Source organism: Salmo trutta, chromosome 32 (assembly GCF_901001165.1).
Source record: "Salmo trutta chromosome 32, fSalTru1.1, whole genome shotgun sequence".
In the NCBI taxonomy this organism is placed as follows: Eukaryota; Metazoa; Chordata; class Actinopteri; order Salmoniformes; family Salmonidae; genus Salmo; species Salmo trutta.
This window is the reverse complement of record NC_042988.1, coordinates 440,826-468,092: the sequence shown is the minus strand read 5'-3', so window position 1 is coordinate 468,092 and position 27,267 is coordinate 440,826. Positions and strand designations below refer to the sequence as shown.

Genomic DNA, 27,267 nt, shown 5'->3' with positions numbered 1-27,267 from the left:
AAAACGAAAGAAACTATGTTGAGCCATGCTGACTTCGTAAGCTAAATGTTACATTGAGTTGTCTTACATTTCCTCAATAAGAAGTTGTACCTTAAGCCGGGTGGGTATAATTTGTGGAACGTTCCAACAGGAATCCGTTCCAAAAACTCAGCAAATGTCAAGGTTGCCAACCAACAACGCATACAAAGTCGTATAACGGTAGAATGAGATACCGGGTAGGGAGTGAGCAATGTAATAACGTTTTTCACTCACCACGTTTATCCCGAAAAATGTGTCTTCGTTCTGGTAGCCTCCACCATTCCTCGTTCGTTGGTTTAGTTATTATTTCCGGTGTTCCTGCATTCGCAGGTGAACTCTGTTGCGCCTCAATTAGGGAATCGCTATGGTTGAAATGCAACTAATGACTGCCAGCCCCAGTATTTTATTAGCTAGGTGGATTGTACACAATTGTTACCGATGATACTGTATATACCAGCCTACTCGTATTACAGAAACATACATTGTATTTTGCCAAGTTCTCTCTGTGTTAATCCTGTTTCCCAAATATCAGCTAACTTGTGTCTGTGTCGATGTTGTTTAGTTCAACTTGCCTAGTTAAATATTAAATAAATTAGAACGGATAAAATATGCTTTGACCTATTTCAGGTAACCTAAAGATGCTTGATTCACTATAGTTGCTTTTGAAGAACTTTCCAGTCGTTTGTGCTTTACATTACGATTTTTCAACGTCTGTTTATTGGACATATATATTAGTGTCTTATAAAAAAGGGCAACGTATGTAAAGCATCCCATCTGTTTTAAGGTTATAGTGTGTATGTGTGTGGTGTAGTTCCTCTTGATGTCCACTAGGTGTCATCACAGCTTCAATAATGTCACACCAGGGTCACAACATGTTTTCATGTGTAACCTTACAGTGAAATGCTGACTGACAAGCCCTTAACCAACAATGTCGTTTTAAGAAAAATATGTGTTAAGTAAAAAATAAGAAATAAAATTAACTAATAATTAAAGAGCAGTAGTAAAATCTAAATAGCGAGGCTATATACATAGGTACCGGTTTGTCGAGGTAATTGAGGTGTTCCTTTCAATTCCAGTGGTGTAAATTACTTAACAAAAAATGTATTTAAACTACTCCACTACATTCCGTTTATATATCTGTTCATTCTGTATCTGTACTTTTACTCTTTCTGTTTCTTTACAACTTGAAATTTTACTTCACTACATTTCTAAATAAAATAATGTCTTTTTTACTCTATACAGTTTCCCTGGCACACAAAAGTACTTGTTTCATTTCAAAGGCTGAGCCGGACATGAAAATGGTCCAATTCACACACTTATCAAGAGAACATCCTTGGTCATCCCTACTGCCTCAGATCTAGCGGACTCACTAAACACGTTTCATTTGTAAATGATGTCTGATTGTTGGAGTGTTCCCCTGGTTATTTCTTAAATAAAATAACAAGAGAATCGTGCTGTCTGGTTTGCTTAATATATGGAAGGTCAAATCATTTATACTTTTACCACTGATACTTAAGTATATTTTAGCAATGACGTTTAATTAGTATTTTACTGGGTGACTTTCACTTTTACTTGAGTCATTTTCTATTAACGTCATCATCTTAATATTGTCACTTTTTCCCTTCATTTGCCTACTACTGTCTATAAGCTATCATACCATGTGGGTTTTTTCTTGGGGACCATGTATCGGAACGCCTTTGAAGGGTCTACAAAGCATGCCCCCAGGTAAAAGTTGCCTTTTGCAGACAAGGATTGTATTGTTACTCCACAACATAATATGTTATCACAACTCTATTAAAAGGACATTCTACACAAAGTGTCACTTCATTCCTTTTATTTCATGGGAACGAGCCCCTACACACCTCAAGTTTGCTCTTTCATGCCAACAAAAGGCAACATCCAAAATGGCTCTCTAAAAAATTCTCTTTTTTGGATTTGAACTCTCAAACTCTTGTTTGGGGAGCAGCCACCATAACCACTACTCTACCGTACAGACAGAGTCAAAATGTTAAGGGGTCCATCAAAATGCACGCATCACAGACAACATTTCAGAGGTTGGAGAACGGTGTGGGGGCTTGTACTTCTTTGACCTATCAACCGTTCCTCAATCTTCTTCTGATGACTACAATCAGAGATTATGAATCTTCAAAACCTACACTATAGGATGGATGTGTTTAGGAACGGGGGACGAATTTCCAAAGGGACCTGTTTCCAATTACCAACAAATAGACCCTCGAAATGTAATTCCATGATCTTAATATTGTCACTTTTTCCCTTCATTTGCTTACTACTGTCTATAAGCTATCATACCATGTGGGTCTTTTCTTGGGGACCAGGTATCGGAACGCCTTTCAAGGGTCTACAAAGCATGCCCCCCAGGTAAAAGATGCCTTTTGCAGACAAGGATTGTATTGTTACTCCACGACATAATATGTTATCACAACTCTATTAAAAGGACATTCCACACAAGGCGTCACCTCATTCCTTCTATTTGATGGGAACTAGCCCCTACCGCCCTCCACACCTCAAGTTAGCTCTTTCGTGCCAACAAAAGGCACCATCAAAAATGGCTCTCTAAAAAATACTCTTCTTGGATTTGAACTCTCAATCTCTGGTTTGGGGTGCAACCATCATAACCACTACCCTACCGTACAGACAGAGTCAAAATGTTAAGGGGTCCATCAAAATGCACTCATCAAAGACAACATTTCAGAGGTTGGAGAACGGTGTGGGGGCTTGTACTTCTTGGACCTATTAACCGTTCCTCAATCTTCTTCTGATGACTACAATCAGAGATTATGAATCTTCAAAACCTACACTATAGGATGGATGTGTTTAGGAACGGGGGACGAATTTCCAAAGGGAGCTGTTTCCAATTACCAGCAAATAGACCCTCGAAATGTTATTCCATGATCTTAATATTGTCACTTTTTCCCTTCATTTGCCTACTACTGTCTATAAGCTATCATACCATGTGGGTTTTTTCTTGGGGACCACGTATCGGAACGCCTTTGAAGGGTCTACAAAGCATGCCCCCCAGGTAAAAGTTGCCTTTTGCAGACAAGGATTGTATTGTTACTCCACAACATAATATGTTATCACAAGTCTATTAAAAGGACATTCTACACAAAGTGTCACTTCATTCCTTTTATTTCATGGGAACGAGCCCCTACACACCTCAAGTTTGCTCTTTCATGCCAACAAAAGGCAACATCAAAAATGGCTCTCTAAAAAATTCTCTTTTTTGGATTTGAACTCTCAGACTCTAGTTTGGGGAGCATCCACCATAACCACTACTCTTCCGTACAGACAGAGTCATAATGTTAAGGGGTCCATCAAAATGCACGCATCACAGACAACATTTCAGAGGTTGGAGAACGGTGTGGGGGCTTGTACTTCTTGGACCTATCAACCGTTCCTCAATCTTCTTCTGATGACTACAATCAGAGATTATGAATCTTCAAAACCTACACTATAGGATGGATGTGTTTAGGAACGGGGGACGAATTTTCAAAGGGACCTGTTTCCAATTACCAACAAATAGACCCTCGAAATGTAATTCCATGATCTTAATATTGTCACTTTTTCCCTTCATTTGCTTACTACTGTCTATAAGCTATCATACCATGTGTGTTTTTTCTTGGGGACCAGGTATCGGAACGCCTTTGAAGGGTCTACAAAGCATGCCCCCCAGGTAAAAGTTGCCTTTTGCAGACAAGGATTGTATTGTTACTCCACGACATAATATGTTATCACAACTCTATTAAAAGGACATTCCACACAAGGCGTCACCTCATTCCTTCTATTTGATGGGAACTAGCCCCTACCGCCCTCCACACCTCAAGTTAGCTCTTTCGTGCCAACAAAAGGCACCATCAAAAATGGCTCTCTAAAAAATACTCTTCTTGGATTTGAACTCTCAATCTCTGGTTTGGGGTGCAACCATCATAACCACTACCCTTACCTGCCCCCCAGGTAAAAGTTGCCTTTTGCAGACCATTTGGTTTGCCCTTTCTCTGACACCGCCTAGTATATACAGTAGATCCTGGATGGCAGTAAGCTTCTAGTCAATGATGTACTCGGCCGTACGCAATCAAATTTTATTCATTAAGCCCTTTCAACATCAGCCGATGTCACAAAGTGCTGTACAGAAACCCAGCCTAAAACCCCCAACAGCAAGCAATACAAATGCACGGTGGCTAGGAAAAACTCCCTAGAAAGGCAGGAACCTAGGAAGAAACATAGAGAGGAACCAGGCTCTGAGCGGTATCCAGTCCTCTTCTGGCTGTGCCGGGTGGAGATTATAACAGAACATGGGCAAACGTTCATAGATGACCAGCAGGCTCAAATAATAATAATCACAGTGGTTCAAGAGGGTGCAACAGGTCAGCATCTCCGGAGTAAATGTCAGGCCTGGGACAAGGTAGCACGTCCGGTGAACAGGTCAGGGTTCCGTAGCCGCAGGCAGAACAGTTGAAACTGGAGCAGCAGCATGACCAGGTGGACTGGGGACAGCAAGGAGTGATCAGGCCAGGTAGTCCTGAGACGTGGTCCCAGGGCTCAGGTCCTCCAAGATAGAAGGGCGAAGGAGAGAGTGAATTAGAGGGAGCATACTTAAATTCACACGGGACACTGGATACGACAGGATAAATACTCCAGGTATATCTGAATGACCCTAACCCCCCTACACAAACTATTGCAACGTAAATAATGGGGGCTGAGACAGGAGTGGTCGGGAGACACTGTGGCCCCGTCCGACGATACACCCTCAGTAGCGCCTTATGGTCGGATGCCGAGCAGTTGCCATACCAGGAGGTGATGCAACCTGTCAGGATGCTCTCGACGGTACAGCTGTAAATCCTTTTGAGGATCTGAGTATCCATTCCAAATATTTTGTCTCCTGAGTGGGAATATGTTTTGTCGCACCCTCTTCACAACTGTCTTGGTGTGCTTGGACCATGTTCGTTTGTTGGCGATGTGGACACCAAGGAACTTGAAGCTCTCAACCTGCTCCACTACAGCCCCATCGATGAGAATGGGGGCATGTTCGGTCATCCTTTTCCTGTAGACAACAATCATCTCCTTTATGTTGGTCACGTTGAAGGAGAGGTTGTTGTCTTCGCCCCACACGGTCAGGTCTCTGACCTACTCCCTATTGGCTGTCTCATCGTTGCCGGTGATCAGGCCTACCACTGTTGTCATCAGCAAACATAATGGTGTTGGAGTCGTGCCTGGCTGTGCAGAATTGAGTGAACAGAGTACAGGAGGGGACTGAGCACACACCCTTGAGGGGCCCCCGTGGTGAGGAAAAGCGTGCCGGATGTGTTAACTATCCTTACCAGCTGGGGGCGGGCCGTCAGGAAGTCCAGAATCCAGTTCCAGAGGGAGGTGTTTAGTACCAGGGTCCTTTGCTTAGTGATCAGCTTTGTTGGCACTATGGTGTTGAACGCTGAGTTGTAGTCAATGAACAGCATTCTCACAGAGGGGATCCTTTTGTCCAGGTGAGAGGGTAGTGTGGAGCGCAATAGAGATTGCATCATCTGTGGATCTGTTGGGCCAGTATGCCAATTGGAGTGGGTCTAGGGTTTCCGGCATGATTGCTTGATGTCAGCCACTACCAGCCTTTCAAAGGACTTCATGGCTACCAATGTGAGTGCTACGGGGCGCTAATCATTTAGGCAGGTTACCTTTGCTTTCTTGGGCACAGGGACTATGGTGGTCTGTTTGAAAGATGTAGGTATTACAGACTCGGTCAGGGAGAGGTTGAAAATGTCAGTGAAGACACTTGCCTGGTAATCAGTCTGGGCCCGCGGCTGTGGGAATGTTTACCTGTTTAAAGGTCTTGCGCACATCGGCTATGGAGAGCGTGATCCCACATTCATCCAGAACAGCTGGTGCTCTCGTGCATGCTTCAGTGTTGCGTTGCTCGAAGCGAGCATAAAAGTATTTTAGCTCATTTGGTAGGTTCTTGTCACCGGCCAGCTCCTGGCTGGGTTTCCCTTTGTAGTCAATAATATTTTCCAAGCCCTTTCACATCCAACAAGCATCATAGGCGGTGTAGTAGGATTCAATCTTAGTCCTGTATTGACACTTCAGGACAAGTCTCTGAATTTCCTTGAGTGGGCCAGCCAGAACTGTGACTTGAACCCAATCGAACATCTCTGGAGAGACCTGAAAATAGCAGTGCAGCAACGCTCTCCATCGAACTTGACAGAGCTTGAGAGGATCTACAGAGAAGAATGGGAGAAACTCCCCAAATACAAGTGTGGCAAGCTTGTAGCATCAGACCCAAGGCTGTAATCGCTGCCAAAGGTGTTTCAACAAAGTACTGAGTAAAGGGTCTGTATACCTATGTAAATTTTATCAAATTTTGATTTAATAAATTGGAATTCATTTCTAAATGTCACACCCTGATCTGTTTCACCTTTCTTGTGATGGTCTCCACCCCCTCCAGGTATCGCTTATTATCCCTAGCCTCTGTGCCAGTTTGTCTTGTTTGTCAGGTTAAGCAGCGTTTTGTGACTCAGCTCCTGCTTTTTGAAGTGTCTCTTTTTCTCACCCTCCTGGTTTTGACTCTGCCCACCTGAACACTCTGCCTGCCTTTGAGCCTGCCCACTCTGCCTGCCTGCCCCTAGGCCTGCCCGCTTGCCCACTCTGCCTGCCTGCCCCTGAGCCTGCCCACCTGAACACTCTGCCTGCCTGCCCCTGAGCCTGCCTACCTGCCCACTCTGCCTGGCTGCCCCTGAGCCTGCCCACCTGACCACTCTGCCTGCCTGCCCCTGAGCCTGCCCACTCTGCCTGCCTGTCCCTGAGCCTGCCCACCTGACCACTCTGCCTGCCTGCCCCTGAGCCTGCCCACTCTGCCTGCCTGTCCCTGAGCCTGCCAACCTGACCACTCTGCCTGAGCCTGCCTGTCAACCTGGACCTTTGCTTCCCGTTTGATTTCTGACCTCTGCCTACCCCTACCCTGAATCTGCCATCTGGTACCGTTGCCCCACCTCTGGTTACTGACCAGCCATACCCGGCTGTTGGACATGCTGCTAGAGCAATTCCGCTGGTTCTCTGGAGGGCAGCCTGTCGCGGGGGTAACCCCACCGCTCCTCAGTCACTCGCCGGTTAGCAGCGCCGTCCCACCGGCCACTCTACCTTCCCGGGAACCCCGGGTTACCTCCTCCAGAACGCTTTAATGGAGAGCCGAGCACCTGTCAGGCGTTTTTAGCCTAGTGTGCCCTCATTTTCGAGCTTCAGCCCTCCTTCCCCTCGGATCGCTCCAAAATAGCCTACCTCATCACGTTTATGTCTGGAAGGGCTCTCACCTGGGCTACCGCCGTATGGGAACAGCAGCCAGCCATATGCGTGAGCCTGGAGGGGTTCGTGGGAGAGGTGAGGAAGGTTTTTGATGCCCCGTTCTCCGGGACAGAAGCTACCTGTAAGTTAATTCATCTCCGGCATGGCGCCCGCAGGGTGGCCGACTATGCAGTGGATTTCCGCACGTTGGCAGTGGAGAGTGCATGGAACCCGGGAGCACTGTTTGACATGTTCCAGCACGGCGTCTCGGAGGAGGTTAAGGACAAGCTTGCTGCTGGGGAGTTACCCACTGGTCTTGACTCTCATCGCTTTGACATCCCTACTCAGCCCCTCTTTATTCCCATTGATGTTCGAGCGTTGAACGTGCGCTCTATATGTCGGGTCACCCATAACACCACTCCCATCAACCTATAGGTGTCAGGGAATCACAGCGAGACCATTCAGTTCCTGCTCATTAAGTCCCCCCAGATTCCCGTGGTTTTGGGATTCTCCTGGACCAAATGGCCCAATCCACTCATCAACTGGTCTACTGGTGCTATCATGGGCTGGAGTCCGTTCTGCCACGGCCATTGTCTGAATTCGGCACAACCTGCCCCAGGAAGGCTTTCTGGGTCCTCATAGGTGGTTACGGACCTCTCCGTCATTCATGAAGAGTACCGGGACCTCTGGGAGGTTTTGAACAAGTCCCGGTCCACTTCCCTTCCGCCGCACCGCCCCTATGACTGCGGGATTGACCTTCTCCCTAGCACCACGCCGCCCCGGGGACGTCTGTACTGGTTGTCGGGACCAGAGACGAAGGCTATGGAGAACTACATTGGGGACTCTCTAGCTACAGGATTTATCCATCCCTCTTCCCCTCCCACCGACGCAGGCTTGTTCTTCATGGATCAGACCCTGTGCCCGTGCATTGACTACAGGGGACTCAATGTCATTACTGTTAAGAACCAATATCCGCCACCACTCATTTCCTCGCCCTTCGAGCCTTTCCAGGTGGAAACTGTATTCTCCAAGCTGGATCTACAAAACGCCTACCACCTGGTGGGGATACGAGAGGGGGACGAGTGGAAGACTGCCTTCAACATGGCCAGCGCCCACTAAGAATATCTGGTTATGCACTTTAGCATCACCAACTCCCCTGCCGTGTTCCAGACTCTGGTGAATGATGTTATCCGTGACATGCTGAATCGGTTTGTCTTCGTCTACCTTGATAACATCCTTGTCTTCTCCCGCTCCCCTCAAGAACACATGCTTCATGTCCAGTAGGATCTCCAGCGCCTTCTGGAGCAATTTCTATCGCTCCACATTCCCTTTCTGGGCTACATGATCTCTGCTGGGAGTGTCCAGATGTATCCCGAGAAAGTGAAAGCGGTGGTGGATTGGCCCCCGCCTACGTCCAGGATGCAGCTGAACACCACCTGGGGTTAGCCAACTTTTATCGCCGCTTTATCTGGGATAACAGCATCCTTGCCTCCCCCTGTCTGCCCTCACCTCCACCAAGGTTCAGTTCACGTGGTCCACGCCCGGGACCTGAAATAGCGATTCACCACAGCTCTGATCTTGGTTCATCCGGACCCTTCCTGTCAGTTTGTGGTGGAGGCAAATGCTTCTGATGTCAGAGTGGGGGCTGTTCTGTCACAACGTTCTGCCCTGGATTGGAAGTTGCATCCTTGCGCTGCCTTCTCCCACCGCCTCAACGCCACAGAGGAATAATGATGTGGGGAATCGGGAGCTTCTAGCAGTGAAGATGGCAATGGAGGCACTGGCTTGAAGGGCCGGAGCATCCGTTCATTGTGTGGACAGACAACAAAAATCTGGAGTATCTCCACACCGCCAATCACCTCAACTCCAGGCAACTGAAATGGGCACTGTTTACCCAGTTCTACTTTCCCCCTCCTACTGGCCGGGGTCCAAGAACGTCAAGCCAGATGTTTTGTTTCACCGCTATAACCCCACGGCTAGCACCCCGGAGCCTGAGACAATCCTTCCTACCTCTTGCCTGGCGACGGCACTCAGCTGGGGTATAGGGGAACAGGTCCGGGAGGCGCAGCGGTCGTAGCCGTAACCTGGGGGGTCAAGATAACCAGATGTTCGTGCCTGAGGTTGTCCGCTACGCTTTCCTGGAGTGGGCCAATTCCTCCAGGCTAGCCTGTCACACTCACCGTCCCTGGTCCAACATATCTCTGGATTTTGTCACGGGTCCCCCCCCCCCGGTCTGAGGGCTACACTGCCATCCTGACTGGTCGACTGGTTATCCAAAGCAGCCCACTTCATTCCTCTCCCCAAACTACCCTTGGCCAAGGAGACGGCCCAGGCCATGGTGTAGCACGTCTTCCGGATCCATGGACTGCCCGTGGACCTGGTCTCCGACCGGGGGCCTCAGTTCTCATCCCGGGTCTAGAAGGCATTCTACGCCCTCATTGGATCGTCGGCCAACCTGTCCTCTGGGTTCCACCACCAGTCCACTGGCAAGTGGGAGCGAGCAAACCACGATCTAGAGACTACTCTGCACTGCCTGGTCTCCGCCAACCCCACCACCTGGAGCTAGCAGCTGGTGTGAGTCGAGTATGCCCGCAACACCCTACCCTGCTCTGCCATGGGCCTATCTCCGTTCGAGTGTTCCCGGGGTATCAGCCTCCGCTCTTCCCCGAGCAGGAGGAAGAGGTTGGCATACCTTCTGCCAAAATGTTTGTCCGCCGCTGTCATCTAACCTGAAGGAGAGCCCGATTGGCCCTCCTCAATACCACCTCAAGGTATCGAAGACAAGAGGATTGCTATCAGACCACAACTCCCCAGTATCGGCTAGGGCAGAAGGTATGGCTGTCCACCCGGGATCTGCCACTCCGGGTGGATCTCGCAAACTCTTCCCCCCCAGGTTATTGGCCCATTTCCCATCTCCAAGATTATTAGGCCCTCTGCTGTTCATCTTCTGTTGCTCCGTACTCTTCGTATACATCCAACCTTTTAATGTGTCCTGAGTTAAAACCATGTCTCATAGCTCTTTGTCTCCTGTTTCTGACCTCTGCCTACCCAGAACCTGAGCCTACCTGTGGTCTGGTACCGTTGCCACACCTCTGGTTACTGACCCCTGCCTGCCTTGTACTGTCAAATCAAATCTTATTAGTCGCATGCGCCGAATACAACAGGTGTAGACCTTACAGTGAAATGCTGAATTAAACAGGTGTAGACCTTACAGTGAAAGGCTTACTTACGAGCCTCTAACCAACTCTGCAGTTTCAAAAAATACAGATAAGAGTAAGAGAAAAGTCATTAAAGGGCAACATTAAAATATAACAATATATACAGGGGATGCCGGTACAGGGTGAATGTGCGGGGGCACCAGTTAGTTGAGGTAGTATGTACATGTAGGTAGAGTTAACTAAAGTTACTATTGCTTGCCCCTGTGAGTATTAAACTATTGTTTCATTGACGTGGTCTGCATCTGGGTCTTACCTTCATACCTGATAAATATGGTAAGATTTGCCAAGTGGAGGGCGAGCTTTGTACGCGTCTGTGTGTGGAGTAAAGCTGGTCTCGAATTTGTTTCCCTCTGGTTGTGCGTTTAACATGCTGATAGAAATGAGTTGACTATTCTTTTTAGAAAAACACATGTTTTTGTTGCAACCAATTAAATTACCTCCTACAGTACATTTGCTACTTCTCCCTTAAATTGAAAGGAACAGGTAATGTGTGAAAACATTAAGGTAACAGAAAAACTGAAAAAATATCAAAGGCATGTTGGAATTTGAAAACTACTTTTACTCAGTACTTTGTCATTTATATACTTGTAGGTTATTTTTTTCAATTTAAAATTTTTTGTTTTTCAACCAACAAAACACATTCCACATTCACAGATGTGACAGACTTAAAACATATATTATTTATAAAAACTTACAATAATAAAAAAGACAAATATTTTTGAAATATATATATATATATATATAAAGATTAATTATTCAAATAGAAATTATATATATAAGACTTGCAGCAGCACTATCAAGGTTCTTATTAGCTATTTCCAGCCTAAGCTGTGACGACGAGCAAATCATTCGTTTTTTGATTTTACAGCACCTTACACAACATGTATCTGCTCATTTCCCTAATCACCCCATTCACTCTGTCCAATGTGAAATATAGTTGAGTAGTGGAGACCGGAGTCTATCAAACTTGGCTTGTCTCTTGCTGAGGTCATAAGTGAGCTTTTCAAGAGGGAGAAAGACAACAATCTGGTCAATCCACATTTTAAATGTAGGAGAAGTATTAGAGGCCCACAATAGAATAATGCATTTCTTAGCAAAGTATGTAAGAGTCATGAGCTAATTTTCTTTGTCAGGATCAAGAACAAAGTCCTGCTGGGCATTAAGAAGATAGATACACGGGATCATATCAAACTGTACATCTAGTATTTTGTGTGCAGCAGTATGTATAGATTACCAAAATCTGGCAATCTCTCTACAGCTCCAAAAGAAATGCATATAGGTTCCATTTTCAGAGGTACATTTTCTACGGTTAGGAAAAATGTCTGTTTTCATTCTGTGGAGTCTCATTGGAATGTAATACAATTTGTAATTAGATTCTTTCATTTTTACATTAGTAGAGGAGCAGTATACCCGCAAACCTCCGTCCATAACTCATCACTGATTGTCAGACAGAGGTCCTTTTCCCAGATTATTTTCAAAGGAGTAAAGGAGGAGCCTCCTTTCTCAGAAAGGAGTCTATAGATATAAGATATTTTTCCTTTAATGGATTCAGCTGAGCTCTAAACCTCCTCTTGGAAGTAAATGAGTGAATGACATGTCTAATTTGAATTTTTTTGTACATTTTTATTTAAATGGGATCTTGGCACATTGAATTCACTGCAGAGCTCTTGAAAGGATTTCAGTGTAGTGATTTTCTGATGAAATAGGTCTGAAAAGGTCCTGATTCCAACAGTATGCCAAAGATCAAAGTTGGCATCACTATGGGCTTTTGGCAAGTCTGGGTTGCCTACTATAGGCGAGTGAGAACATATTTTGGAGGAAATGCCCAGGTATTTCTTAGTCCCTCCACGCTAGTAGGGTGCTGTAAATCACAGAGGTTTTGGCTATGTTGCCCACTTCACTAAAGTTATTAATGAATATAATTGAGCTTAGGGGCAATGAACCACAGGATTGGGCTTCTATCTGAATCCACGTTGACTCTTGTCTGTTTGTGATCCATGTTAGCATGTTACGGATTTGGGTAGACCAATAGTACAATTGAAGGGAGGGAAGGGAAAGACCACCCTTAGATTCAGGTTTCGATAGAGTGGAGAAGTTGATCCTAGGTTTTTTTTATTGCCCCATATAAATTTGGTGAAGCTTTGCTTAGTTGTTTTGAAAAAGGAAACTGGGTAATAGCATGGGAGCATGTGAAATAAATATTTCAGTCTACGGAGGATGTTCATACGGATGACATTAATTCTTCCGACTAGGCTAATTGGGAAGGAGATCGTTCTTGATTCGATCTAGGAGTGGAAGATAATTTTCCTTAAAGGCTATTCAGACCTGGTGTTATGAAGATCCCAAGGTATTGAAACCCCTGTCTTCCATTGAAATGGACATAGTGTCTTCATAGAGCTGGTGAGTGTAAGATTGAGAGGGCAGACAGTGGATTTGCTAAAATGTATCTTATAACCTGAAAACTTGCCATACTGAGCAATTGTGTATAAAATGGGAGGCAGGGATTTCTCAGGGTTGGATATGTAGAGCAAGATATCATCCACGTAAAGTGAAATCTTGTGCAGCAGGCCGCCTGCAGAAACACCCATAATACTTGGATTGCTCCTTATCAACTCTGCCAGAGGCTCCGCCCCCAACAAATAGAGCAGGGGGGACAGAGAGCATCCTTGTCTTGTGCCCCGTCCCAAAGGGAATCTGTCAGAGTTCAGTCCATTAGTAGTCACCATCCATTTAAAGTTTGGCCCCATATTGAACTTTTCTAAGACTGAGAACAGAAAGCTCCACTCCATCCTGTCGAACGCCTTCTCAGCATCCAGTGAAGCCAGCAGGACAGGGGTCTTCTGTGCGTTTACTTGATCAATAATATTAAAAAGACAGCGAATGTTATCAGAAGAGTATCTGTCTCTAATAAATCCAGTTTGGTCCGCTTGTATTATTTTGGGAAGAAGAGTGTTTAGTCTTTTGGCGAGCAATTTGGTAATTATTCTGTAGTCGAAATCCAACAAGCTTATGGGCCGGAAGGACGAGCAGGATAGAGGGTCCTTGTCTTTTTTGAGCAACACTGTAATGCGAGCTGTGTGCATTGAGTCTGGGAGAACTCAGTTTTTGTAAAAATCATCCAGCATTGGCATGAAAATAGGGCTAAACTGGGGCCAAAAAGCTTTGTAGAACTCTCTGGGGAATCAATCTGAGCCTGGGGACTTATTAGGTGGCATGGAGGTAATTGCCTCCAAGATCTCCTCAGGAGTGAAGGGGGAGATGAGATCTTCTCGGTCGGTCTCTGATAGTTTAGGTAGCGAGATTCCCTCTAGGAAGGAGTGGAGTTCTGCCTCCGTATGTTTTCTCTCAGAGGTATATAGTTTGCAGTAAAAATCATGAAAGTTACATTTATCTTTTTTGGGTCATATGTGACCTGCTCCTCTGCTGTTCGGATAGGCATGATTGTACACTCTGACTGCTCTTTTTTTTAATTGGCAAGCAATCTACTCAGCCTATTGCTATACTCATGGTATTTCTGTTTAGTGAAAAAAATGTATCTCCCGAGTATAGTCCAAATTCAGCTTTGGCTGCTTCAAGTTGACTCCAGGAGGTGCTGTCTGGGGATTGTTTATGTACTTTTTCACAGCGTTCCAGCTCCCTCTCAAGATCTAGCCTGTGTGCTTCCATTGCTTTTTTCTTAGAGGAAGCATATACAATTAGATGACCTCTTAGTGTGGCTTTGGCAGCGTCCCACATTGTGGCCGGAGAAACAGCAGAATCTTTGTTGTCTTGTGTGTAGTTGTCTATCCATGTAGTTACCAATGTATGGAACGCTTCGTTTGATAACATGGAGGTGTTGAATTTCCAGCTCTTTGACCTTGGAATGTTGTTGCAGAGGTGGACAAAAGCGTGATCTGAAAGTGCTATGGGTCCGACTGTACACGTGGCTGAATTTATGAAACTCTTTGGGATGATATAAATGTAATCTATACGGGAGTAGGTGTTATGGACATTACAGTAGTATGTATAGTCCATAGATGAGCTATTAGTCTCTCTCCAGATATCTATCAGTCCCATCTCTTTAGTAAGGGATTTCAACATCTTTGCAGATCTAGGATTTGTGGTGGGGACTTGAGATGATTTGTCCAAGGTTGGGTTGAGGGTACAATTAAGATCTCCGGCCAGCCCTCCAAAGGAAGCACAATGCTCATAGAACAGGGTTATCATTTTTGACATGAAAGCAGGAGTATCTGTATTAGGGGCGTATATGTTTAAGATAGTAATTGGTTGCCAATAAAGTGACCCAGTTTTCTAAATAAATCTCCCCTCCGGATCAGATATGTTTTTGTCAATTATGAGTGGAACATTCTTATGGATAAGTATGGCTGTACCTCTACTGTTTGATTTGAAAGATGAGAAATACACCAGTCCCTCCCAGGCTCTGCGGAGTTTGGCATGTTCGGCATCACAGAGGTGTGTCTCTTGTAATAGCGCAATGTCTGCTTTTTTCCTTTTTTAGAGCAAATAGTATCTTTTTCCGTTATATTGCATGACCTAGACCATGGCAGTTCCATGTCAAGAGATTCAAGGTACTAGTCATCGTCATCGAACTTTAGTGCAAGTCATCTCTGGGTAAAGGTGGATAATAGTTACAGCTGCGTTCACATAAAATAACAATCTCTGAACACCCCAGCCGAGTTCCCAAACAACTCGACATATCCCGTTGGATCTATTACTCCCCTCACTCAGTCTCAATTCTGTTCCCCAAAAAAAGGGAACAGTTAGCAACGCACAACGTCTCCCCCACCCACCAAAGAAATGCCTCATCCTCTCCTCTCCGCCCCGCATTGAGTAAATGACAACGTAGCCCCCGTCCAGACCACATTAAAAGAGGGAGAAAATAAAATCTATAGCCTAGCCTACATATACCTCCCCCAAGGGACATAGTAATAATAGCACCAAAAAAGGGAAATAAAAGTAGGCTGAAACGTTAGTAGGCCTAGGTCAGGCTATAGAGCCTATCCCTCTCAGCTAAAGGAAAATAAATATAGATTAGACGGCTATAATGACATTTAGCGGGGCGGGTGGGTCTTTGGGTGTCGGCCATAAGTTGTCTTCCCTCCTTTAGTAATAACAGTAATCGCATTTAGTCATTGGTCTATTTCTCATTGACCAGGATTGTCTTTCAAAAAACGTTTTGCCTCCTAGAGTTTTGTAGTGTCGCAGGGCTGCTTGGTGAAGAATCCTGAGCTCGTTTGGGTATTTGAATCCCCTAAAGATGCCTCGGTCAATGGAGTATTTCTTCACCCCGTCAAACTCTCGGCGTATTCCAGCTGACAGGTCCTGGTGTAAAGTGAGTTTGGCGTTTCCCACAGTAATGGTGTTGATTTTCACCGCCTGTAGGACTCGTTCCTTGTCGGTGAATCTCAGGAAACGTATGGTGATTGGGCACGGTGGTTGTCTGGCTGCTGATGGGGGCCTCAGTGCTCGGTGAGCTCTCTCTCGAGTTCTATGGGCCTGTCGGTGGACAGGTGGAGCCACTCTGGGAGTTTGTCTTGTAGGTAGCGGATCATTGCAATGTTTCTCTTCTTTTTCAGCCTGGTTTAATAGAGCCCTGTTATTCCTTCGCCCCCGTTTTCCAAGTCCTCTGTTTTCTCTTCCAGATGCTCTATTTTGTGTTTAGCATATGCTATTGTTTCCATGGCGTCTGTCAGTAAGTTTTCCATGGATAGGATTCGCCCCTCTGCCTCGTCCAGGCGCCCCGCGTTGATGGTTCTTGTTGTTGATGTCAGGCAAAGCATTTTCCAGGATTGTCACATTGCACCCTATGGCACTGAGCTGAGCGTTAATGGCATCTAATTTAATGTTGAGTTCTGTACGTTGGGATCTCAGTTCAGAAAGGATGTCTTCGACAGAGTGCGAGGTTGGGCCTTGTGGGGGAACGGGTCCTCTTGCTCCTGGCTAATTGCGCTAGCTTTTTCTAAAGCTAGCTGCTTCTTGGAGTCTTTTTCCGCCGCCAATGCTCGAGTCAGGATAAAAATGTCACTTGTAACATCGCCTTTGTAGGCGCCATGACTTTTTGACTAAAGCTAAAGGAGTTTTAACTTGAAGTGGAGGTAAGATTAGGAATTGGAAACTACTTATGCGGAGCTCTTAGTTCATGCAGCCATCTTGATCAAGGGTCACGTGATTTCCCCACGGTCATTTTTTTATAGTTAAATGTAATTCAAGTAACAGTACCCCGATAATGCCATAATATTGCAATACTGAACTGTATAGATGGGTTATGGTTAAGCTGGCATAAGCGAATGATAGTGGATTTCAGTGAACTTGTTTTTTTTTGTTTCGTTTTGAGTTATCTGACTGAAATTTACCTCTAGGTTCTTAGAGAAATGCACATGCTAGTTTAATTTGTACTTTAAAAAACAACCTATTCTTATGGTTTTTTGAGTGACAATTGGCAGCCAGCAGGAAGCCTACATAGCTACAGTAGGTATTTTCCTTTCTGCAACTTCTACAAAGAACGTTAACCATTATATTGATGAAAAAGGATTTTTGTGTTTACCATCAGTGGCATTAAAAAGCCTTAATTATCATAATGGTATTAAGATATTGACTCTTGATTAATCTAATGTATTGGAAGACTGTACTAAATGTCTTGGGTATGATGGGATAAGTTATACTATCCTGACTGTATTAGTCTCAACCTACCATTTCTGAATTTAACTATATGGTTTAAAACATATTTGGTACTGTTGGGTTCGCGTCAATTCGAATCTGGTATCAGAACAAAAATAGTCAGCACAGAGTAACTTCTGATTTCTTTGTACTTTAATTAATGCAAACACTTGAATGGTAAATATGATGTTCGTATATACGGGCTCACTGTGACACCACACAGGGCAGACAGAGAACTGGAATGACATCACAAGTTTTTCTTTAAATACTTCTTGACAGACTTAGTTCCCTCTCCCTGAGGGCCTGTCATAGTAGAGGCTTGGGTGTGGTTTAGACTTACTCCAGCCTATCGTTGGCGTGCAGCCTGTAGACGCATCTTTGTTGCCAAGCATAGTTGTCTTCTAGCTTATCTTCGTGTGTGTACCCGAGAGTCAGACACCCAAGGACAGTGCCTGTTCTTATGCCACAGCCATTTTCCCCTCTATCAGTTCCTCACATACACCTGTCCTTGAGCGGCCCCACAACCAGGCATTGTGTGTGTGTGTGTGTGTGTCACGAGTCTACTCAGCCTACACTCCAGTAACCCTCCAGTTAGTCACACATTATCATATGTAGCTCAATCCATGTTAGTACAATACAAACCTGTTATGTTTAACATTAATTTACTCATAAGCTATGCATCACATTAAGTTTAAGAAAATATAACCCAACAGTACAAGGTGACTTATCAATATTTACAGTGATTTGGAAAGTATTCAGACCCCTTGACTTGTTTGACATTTTATTACGTTACAGCCTTCTACAATTGATTACATTGGTTCTCTCATCAATCTGCACACAATAGCGAACAACGTCAAAGCAAAAGCAGGTTTAGTATAAGAGCACAAAGCGAGACCCAGATGCAGACACGGGAGGCAGATGGTTTGAGTCTTGATATTTATTAAACAATCCTAAAGGGCTAGGCAAGAGTGGTCGTGGAAAGGCAAAATGTCAACCAGTTCAGAGTCCAGGAGGTACAGAGTGGCAGGCAGGCTTGAGGTCAGGGCAAGCAGAATGGTTAAGCAGGCAGGTATGGAGTCACGAAAACGTGAGGACTAGCAAAAGAGAATAGAAGCAGGAGTAAGGGAAACGCTGGTGGGGTTACCCCCGCGACAGGCTGCCCTCCAGAGAACCAGCGGAATTGCTCTAGCAGCATGTCCAACAGCCGGGTATGGCTGGTCAGTAACCAGAGGTGGGGCAATGGTACCAGATGGCAGATTCAGGGTAGGGGTAGGCAGAGGTCAGAAATCAAACGGGAAGCAAAGGTCCAGGTTGACAGGCAGGCTCAGGCAGAGTGGTCAGGTTGGCAGGCTCAGGGACAGGCAGGCAGAGTGGGCAGGCTCAGGGGCAGGCAGGCAGAGTGGTCAGGTGGGCATGCTCAGGGACAGGCAGGCAGAGTGGGCAGGCTCAGATGCAGGCAGGCAGAGTGGTCAGGTGGGCAGGCTCAGGGGCAGCCAGGCAGAGTGGGCAGGTAGGCAGGCTCAGGGGCAGGCAGGCAGAGTGTTCAGGTGGGCAGGCTCAGGGGCAGGCAGGCAGAGTGGGCAAGCGGGCAGGCCTAGGGGCAGGCAGGCAGAGTGGGCAGGCTCAAAGGCAGGCAGAGTGTTCAGGTGGGCAGAGTCAAAACCAGGAGGGTGAGAAAAAGAGACACTTCAAAAAGCAGGAGCTGAGTCACAAAACGCTGCTTAACCTGACAAACAAGACAAACTGGCACAGAGGCTAGGGATAATAAGCGATACCTGGAGGGGGTGGAGACCATCACAAGAAAGGTGAAACAGATCAGGGTGTGACATTTAGAAATGAATTCCAATTTATTAAATCAAAATTTGATAAAATTTACATAGGTATACAGACCCTTTACTCAGTACTTTGTTGAAACACCTTTGGCAGCGATTACAGCCTTGGGTCTGATGCTACAAGCTTGCCACACTTGTATTTGGGGAGTTTCTCCCATTCTTCTCTGTAGATCCTCTCAAGCTCTGTCAAGTTCGATGGAGAGCGTTGCTGCACTGCTATTTTCAGGTCTCTCCAGAGATGTTCGATTGGGTTCAAGTCACAGTTCTGGCTGGCCCACTCAAGGAAATTCAGAGACTTGTCCTGAAGTGTCAATACAGGACTAAGATTGAATCCTACTACACCGCCTATGATGCTTGTTGGATGTGAAAGGGCTTGGAAAATATTATTGACTACAAAGGGAAACCCAGCCAGGAGCTGGCCGGTGACAAGAACCTACCAAATGAGCTAAAATACTTTTATGCTCGCTTCGAGCAACGCAACACTGAAGCATGCACGAGAGCACCAGCTGTTCTGGATGAATGTGGGATCACGCTCTCCATAGCCGATGTGCGCAAGACCTTTAAACAGGTAAACATTCCCACAGCCGCGGGCCCAGACTGATTACCAGGCAAGTGTCTTCACTGACATTTTCAACCTCTCCCTGACCGAGTCTGTAATACCTACATCTTTCAAACAGACCACCATAGTCCCTGTGCCCAAGAAAGCAAAGGTAACCTGCCTAAATGATTAGCGCCCCGTAGCACTCACATTGGTAGCCATGAAGTCCTTTGAAAGGCTGGTAGTGGCTGACATCAAGCAATCATGCCGGAAACCCTAGACCCACTCCAATTGGCATACTGGCCCAACAGATCCACAGATGATGCAATCTCTATTGCGCTCCACACTACCCTCTCACCTGGACAAAAGGATCCCCTCTGTGAGAATGCTGTTCATTGACTACAACTCAGCGTTCAACACCATAGTGCCAACAAAGCTGATCACTAAGCAAAGGACCCTGGTACTAAACACCTCCCTCTGGAACTGGATTCTGGACTTCCTGACGGCCCGCCCCCAGCTGGTAAGGATAGTTAACACATCCGGCACGCTTTTCCTCACCACGGGGGCCCCTCAAGGGTGTGTGCTCAGTCCCCTCCTGTACTCTGTTCACTCAATTCTGCACAGCCAGGCATGACTCCAACACCATTATGTTTGCTGATGACAACAGTGGTAGGCCTGATCACCGGCACCGATGAGACAGCCAATGGGGAGTAGGTCAGAGACCTGACCGTGTGGGGCGAAGACAACAACCTCTCCTTCAACGTGACCAACATAAAGGAGATGATTGTTGTCTACAGGAAAAGGATGACCGAACATGCCCCCATTCTCATCGATGGGGCTGTAGTGGAGCAGGTTGAGAGCTTCAAGTTCCTTGGTGTCCACATCGCCAACAAACGAACATGGTCCAAGCACACCAAGACAGTTGTGAAGAGGGTGCGACAAAACATATTCCCACTCAGGAGACAAAATATTTGGAATGGATACTCAGATCCTCAAAAGGATTTACAGCTGTACCGTCGAGAGCATCCTGACAGGTTGCATCACCTCCTGGTATGGCAACTGCTCGGCATCCGACCATAAGGCGCTACTGAGGGTGTATCGTCGGACGGGGCCACAGTGTCTCCCGACCACTCCTGTCTCAGCCCCCATTATTTACGTTGCAATAGTTTGTGTAGGGGGGTTAGGGTCAGTCAGATATACCTGGAGTATTTATCCTGTCGTATCCAGTGTCCCGTGTGAATTTAAGTATGCTCCCTCTAATTCACTCTCTCCTTCGCCCTTCTATCTTGGAGGACCTGAGCCCTGGGACCACGTCTCAGGACTACCTGGCCTGATCACTCCTTGCTGTCCCCAGTCCACCTGGTCATGCTGCTGCTCCAGTTTCAACTGTTCTGCCTGCGGCTACGGAACCCTGACCTGTTCACCGGACGTGCTACCTTGTCCCAGACCTGACATTTACTCCGGAGATGCTGACCTGTTGCACCCTCTTGAACCACTGTGATTATTATTTGAGCCTGCTGGTCATCTATGAACGTTTGCCCATGTTCTGTTATAATCTCCACCCGGCACAGCCAGAAGAGGACTGGATACCGCTCAGAGCCTGGTTCCTCTCTATGTTTCTTCCTAGGTTCCTGCCTTTCTAGGGAGTTTTTCCTAGCCACCGTGCATTTGTATTGCTTGCTGTTGGGGGTTTTAGGCTGGGTTTCTGTACAGCACTTTGTGACATCGGCTGATGTTGAAAGGGCTTAATGAATAAAATTTGATTGCGTACGGCCGAGTACATCATTGACTAGAAGCTTACTGCCATCCAGGATCTACTTTATATACTAGGCGGTGTCAGAGAAAGGGCAAACAAAATGGTCTGCAAAAGGCAACTTTTACCTGGGGGGCATGCTTTGTAGACCCTTCAAAGGCGTTCCGATACCTGGTCCCCAAGAAAAAACCCACATGGTATGATAGCTTATAGACAGTAGTAGGCAAATGAAGGGAAAAAGTGACAATATTAAGATGATGACGTTAATAGAAAATGACTCAAGTAAAAGTGAAAGTCACCCAGTAAAATACTAATTAAACGTCATTGCTAAAATATACTTAAGTATCAGTGGTAAAAGTATAAATGATTTGACCTTCCATATATTAAGCAAACCAGACAGCACGATTCTCTTGTTATTTTATTTAAGAAATAACCAGGGGAACACTCCAACAATCAGACATCATTTACAAATGAAACGTGTTTAGTGAGTCCGCTAGATCTGAGGCAGTAGGGATGACCAAGGATGTTCTCTTGATAAGTGTGTGAATTGGACCATTTTCATGTCCGGCTCAGCATTTGAAATGAAACAAGTACTTTTGTGTGCCAGGGAAACTGTATAGAGTAAAAAATACATTATTTTATTTAGAAATGTAGTGAAGTAAAATTTCAAGTTGTAAAGAAACAGAAAGAGTAAAAGTACAGATACAGAATGAACAGATATATAAACGGAATGTAGTGGAGTAGTTTAAATACATTTTTTGTTAAGTAATTTACACCACTGGAATTGAAAGGAACACCTCAATTACCTCGACAAACCGGTACCTATGTATATAGCCTCGCTATTTAGATTTTACTACTGCTCTTTAATTATTAGTTAATTTTATTTCTTATTTTTTACTTAACACATATTTTTCTTAAAACGACATTGTTGGTTAAGGGCTTGTCAGTCAGCATTTCACTGTAAGGTTACACATGAAAACATGTTGTGACCCTGGTGTGACATTATTGAAGCTGTGATGACACCTAGTGGACATCAAGAGGAACTACACCACACACATACACACTATAACCTTAAAACAGATGGGATGCTTTACATACGTTGCCCTTTTTTATAAGACACTAATATATATGTCCAATAAACAGACGTTGAAAAATCGTAATGTAAAGCATAAACGACTGGAAAGTTCTTCAAAAGCAACTATAGTGAATCAAGCATCTTTAGGTTACCTGAAATAGGTCAAAGCATATTTTATCCGTTCTAATTTATTTAATATTTATTTAACTAGGCAAGTTGAACTAAACAACATCGACACAGACACAAGTTAGCTGATATTTGGGAAACAGGATTAACACAGAGAGAACTTGGCAAAATACAATGTATGTTTCTGTAATACGAGTAGGCTGGTATATACAGTATCATCGGTAACAATTGTGTACAATCCACCTAGCTAATAAAATACTGGGGCTAGCAGTCATTAGTTGCATTTCTACCATAGCGATCCCCTAATTGAGGCGCAACAGAGTTCACCTGCGAATGCAGGAACACCGGAAATAATAACTAAACCAACGAACGAGGAATGGTGGAGGCTACCAGAACGAAGACACATTTTTCGGGATAAACGTGGTGAGTGAAAAACGTTATTACATTGCTCACTCCCTACCCGGTATCTCATTCTACCGTTATACGACTTTGTATGCGTTGTTGGTTGGCAACCTTGACATTTGCTGAGTTTTTGGAACGGATTCCTGTTGGAACGTTCCAGAAATTATACCCACCCTAATCAACCAACTTGCCAACTAGTAGTAACAAGGCTATATTGTTGTCATTCAGTAATACTGTAACGTTACTGTAGCCTACTAACGTTATACATCACATTATTATCCACCTAGCTAGCTAGTGATAGCTTAACTAGCTCCAAATGAACAACCAATGAATGATAACAGGCTTTTAAACTATCTATCTACCTTATATGATTGCATGTAAAACAACTTTACAGATGAGTACAAAGTTCGAAAGCAAAGTTGACTTACCAGTATGCTGCTCTCTCGGGAACTAGAGTCAGGCATCCAGATATGAGATTAGCTAGCATGTTAGATATGAAAGTATCTATCCAACAACAATGTCGAGGTCAAAAACGAAAGAAAACATCTTAAGCCATGCTTACTTTGTAAGATAAATCAAATAGGACTAGATCGAGGCATCCTGATACGAGGTTAGCTAGCATCGCCAGCATGTTAGATATGAAAGTACCTATCCAGCAACAATCTCGAGGTCAAAAAAAAAGAAACAATGTTAAGCGATGCTGACTTCGTGAGATAAATAATTAACAGGTTGAAGGTACTAACTAGCTAACTTTAGCTTGCCAGCTCAGTGATGCACCTATTCCTGTTTACAAAGTGTGCGTCCCTCCCACGTCCTGCATTGAGAAGCGCCACTGAATCAACATGTGGCCAGAATTATATTACATCCGGGTTGGTTTACAAACCCCATTGACAGGGCCGTTTAGAAAAATAATCCCCGGCTGCCGCGCGCGGGAACCGCCTGATGAAGAGGAAGGAGTAGGCTGTCCTTGTAAATAAGAATTTGTTCTTAGCTGATTCCATATGTGTAATTTCATAGTTGTGATGTCGTCACTATTGTAATATTCATATGTGAATACATACTGAATTATAATTGGATGCATTTTACCGCCGTATCCTACTGTGCAGTGATTGGTTAACACCACCCAGATGGCTAGGGCATCGTCAGTTGATTGTGGTTGGAGATAGGCGAACATGTAGTTGTAGCTAGTTAATAAAGAGTTATGTTAAGAAACATCCTGTAGTTCTGCGTTTTATTATTTGTACAAAGCGTACAAAACAAGACATGGTGTCAGAGTAAATGGTCTTAAAAGATGGATTTTTCTGGAGTTCCTTCACCTCGAATGGACTGGGAGTCTACAAACTTACCCGATGCATGGCGTAAGTACAAACAGCATGTGGAGCTGATGTTCACGGGTCCTCTGAAGGAAAGAGGAGAAGAGGAAAAATGTAGCTACCTGCTCCTCTGGATCGGTGAAAAAGGGAGAGATATTTACAACACATGGACACTTACCGAGGCTGAATCAAAGGTACTGAAAACATACTACGATCGTTTTGAAGCATATGTTGTGCCGAAGACTAATACAATTTTCGCTAGGTACAAATTCCATGAGAAAGTACAGGGAGCTAGCGAGTCTTTTGAACCGTTTGTGACTGGGCTGCGTCTGCTTGTGAAAGACTGTGATTATGCAAACAAGGATGAGATGATCAGGGACCGTATTGTATTTGGAATACACTCACCGCGAGTGAGAGAGAAACTTTTGAATGTTGGGTCTGAGCTAACGCTGGACAAAGCTATCGACATAGCCAGATCTCACGAGCTAGCACAGGCTCAGATGAAAACCATTTCGCGCCGCAGGACGAGCGCATCACGTGAACAAGCAGTGCACGCAGTCAGGCAGACATCAAAGCACACCTCCGGTGCCCAGAGAGCGCGTTTCAGAACGGAGAGAGACATAACTCCAAAACAGAGAGACACATACTCAAAACGCCCCAAAACATGGGGATATTGTGGATACAAAGTGCATGGCGAACAAGGAAATTGCCCAGCTAAAGGCAAACAGTGTACTAAATGTGGTAAATGGAATCACTTTGCAAAAGTGTGCAGAGCTTACCGTGGAAAAACAGTACACACAGTGAGTGAAGATGAAATGTCAATCAAAGAGTCAAATGATGATGAACTGTTTATTGATTCAGTGACAGGAAAAAGTCACATATCAGAGACAGAGCAAGCCTTTGCTGACATTGAGATAGGAACACAAGGCACAAAGCTAAAGTTCAAACTAGACACTGGTGCACAAGTAAACATTATTCCTCTGAATAAGTACCGCAGCTTGACATCTGAGTGCGAGCTACAGCCCACCATGCGCAGACTGACTGGTTATGGTGGTGAACAGCTCCCAGTAAAAGGCACATGCACTTTCAAATGCAAATACAAGGAAAGTGACATGATGTTAGACTTTTACGTTGTTGACACTAGAGCACCTGCAGTGCTAGGTCTTAAAGCATGCTTAGACATGGACCTCATCAAGCTAGTTTTATCAGTAACAGCACCAGTAGAGACAGGAAATGTACTGGAGGAGTTTGCTGATGTCTTTACAGGAATAGGATTATTCCCAGGAGAATGTACCATTCACCTTGACCCAGACGCAACCCCTGTAGTCTACCCCCCGAGAAAGATTCCCCTTGCTCTCCGTGCCCGTCTGAAGAAAGAGTTGGAGAGCATGGAGCAATCTGACATAGTCACCAAGGTTACAGAACCGACCGACTGGGTAAACGCGTTAGTGGTGGTGGAGAAACCACGCACAGGCAAGCTCCGAGTATGCCTCGACCCAAGAGACTTGAACAAGGCTATCAAACGGCCCCATTACCCTTTACCGACGCTAGATGGCATCACACACAAGCTAGCGGGAGCACACTACTTCAGTGTCATGGACGCTAGATCAGGCTACTGGGCTATCAAGCTCACAGAAGAGTCATCTAAGCTCACAACATTCAACACACCGTTTGGACACTACAGGTTCCGTCGCCTGCCTTTTGGGATTATCTCAGCCCAAGACGAGTTTCAGCGAAAGATCGACGAAGTGTACGAAGGCCTCGACGGAGTTGTGGCAATTGTGGATGACATCCTTGTCTATGGTCGAACCAAAGAGGAGCACGACCGAAACCTCCGCGCGATGCTGCAAAGATCCCGCGAGAGAGGAGTCCGGCTCAACCCAGAGAAGAGCACAGTCGGCGCTACAGAGGTCAGCTACTTCGGACATCTTCTCACAGCGAATGGAATCAAGCCAGATCCACAGAAGATCTCAGCCATAAAAGAAATGGAGCCACCAAAAAACCGTGCAGAGCTGGAAACAGTGCTTGGCATGGTCAACTACTTATCCAAGTTCGCACCCAGCCTCTCCAATGCTAATGCACCCCTGCGTCAACTGCTAAAGCAGTCCAGTGAGTTTCTTTGGGACAAGCAACACGACATTGCTTTCCAGAATGTGAAAGACTTGATCACGAGAGAACCAGGACCAATCCTTGCCTACTACGACCCCAACAAAGAGCTCAGACTCCAAGTGGACGCGTCGAAGTATGGACTAGGTGCAGTGCTACTGCAAGAAGGAAAGCCCATCGGCTACGCTTCCAAATCTCTCACAGACTGTGAAATCAACTACGCTCAAATTGAAAAGGAGCTCTATGCCATTCTATTCGGATGTAAACGTTTCCATCAGTACGTATATGGTCGACAAGTCATTGTGGAATCCGACCACAAGCCCCTTGAGTCAATCATGAGGAAACCACTAGCTGCAGCCCCGCCAAGGCTACAGAGAATGATCCTTCAACTACAAAAATACGACTTCACAATCACTCACCGTCCAGGCAAAGACATCCCTGTCGCAGACACACTCTCCAGGAAGTTTCTTACCTACAAGGACAGCAGCCTCAGTGAAGGCATGGACATGCAAGTACACACTGTGTACAGCAACTTACCAGTTAGTGACACAAAACTGAAGGAGATCCAAGCAGAAACAGGAAAGGACTCTCAACTCACACAGCTGAGGGAAGTCATACAGGATGGATGGCCTGAGGAGAGGAGAAAATGCCCTCAGAGCGTCTCAGAATTCTGGAACCATCGTGATGAACTATCACAGATCAACGGAATCATTTTCAAAGGAGAGAAAATCATTATTCCTACCAGTCTCAGAGAAGAGATTTTGACAAAGATCCATGCTGGACACATGGGCATGGAAAAGTGCAAACAGAGAGCACGGGACATTATGTTTTGGCCTGGAATGTGCAAACAAATAGAGGACATTGTTGGTAGATGCACCATCTGTCTTGAAAGACGCCCCTCAAACACCAAAGAGCCAATGTTACCTCACTGTATCCCAGACC

At 45.3% G+C, this 27,267-nt stretch overlaps 1 long non-coding RNA gene and 1 pseudogene across 1 annotated transcript in view; both read right to left on the bottom strand.

The window, feature by feature from the left end:
- LOC115170718 (uncharacterized) overlaps nt 1–23,765 on the bottom strand; it is a 30,788-nt gene extending 7,023 nt beyond the window's left edge. The window contains exon 1 of the long non-coding RNA XR_003871084.1: nt 23,335–23,765. This is a non-coding gene — a long non-coding RNA (uncharacterized LOC115170718). The remainder of the gene's footprint in view (nt 1–23,334) is intronic.
- Nucleotides 1–27,267, bottom strand: part of LOC115170641 (BEN domain-containing protein 4-like) — a 91,724-nt pseudogene that overhangs the window by 41,248 nt on the left and 23,209 nt on the right.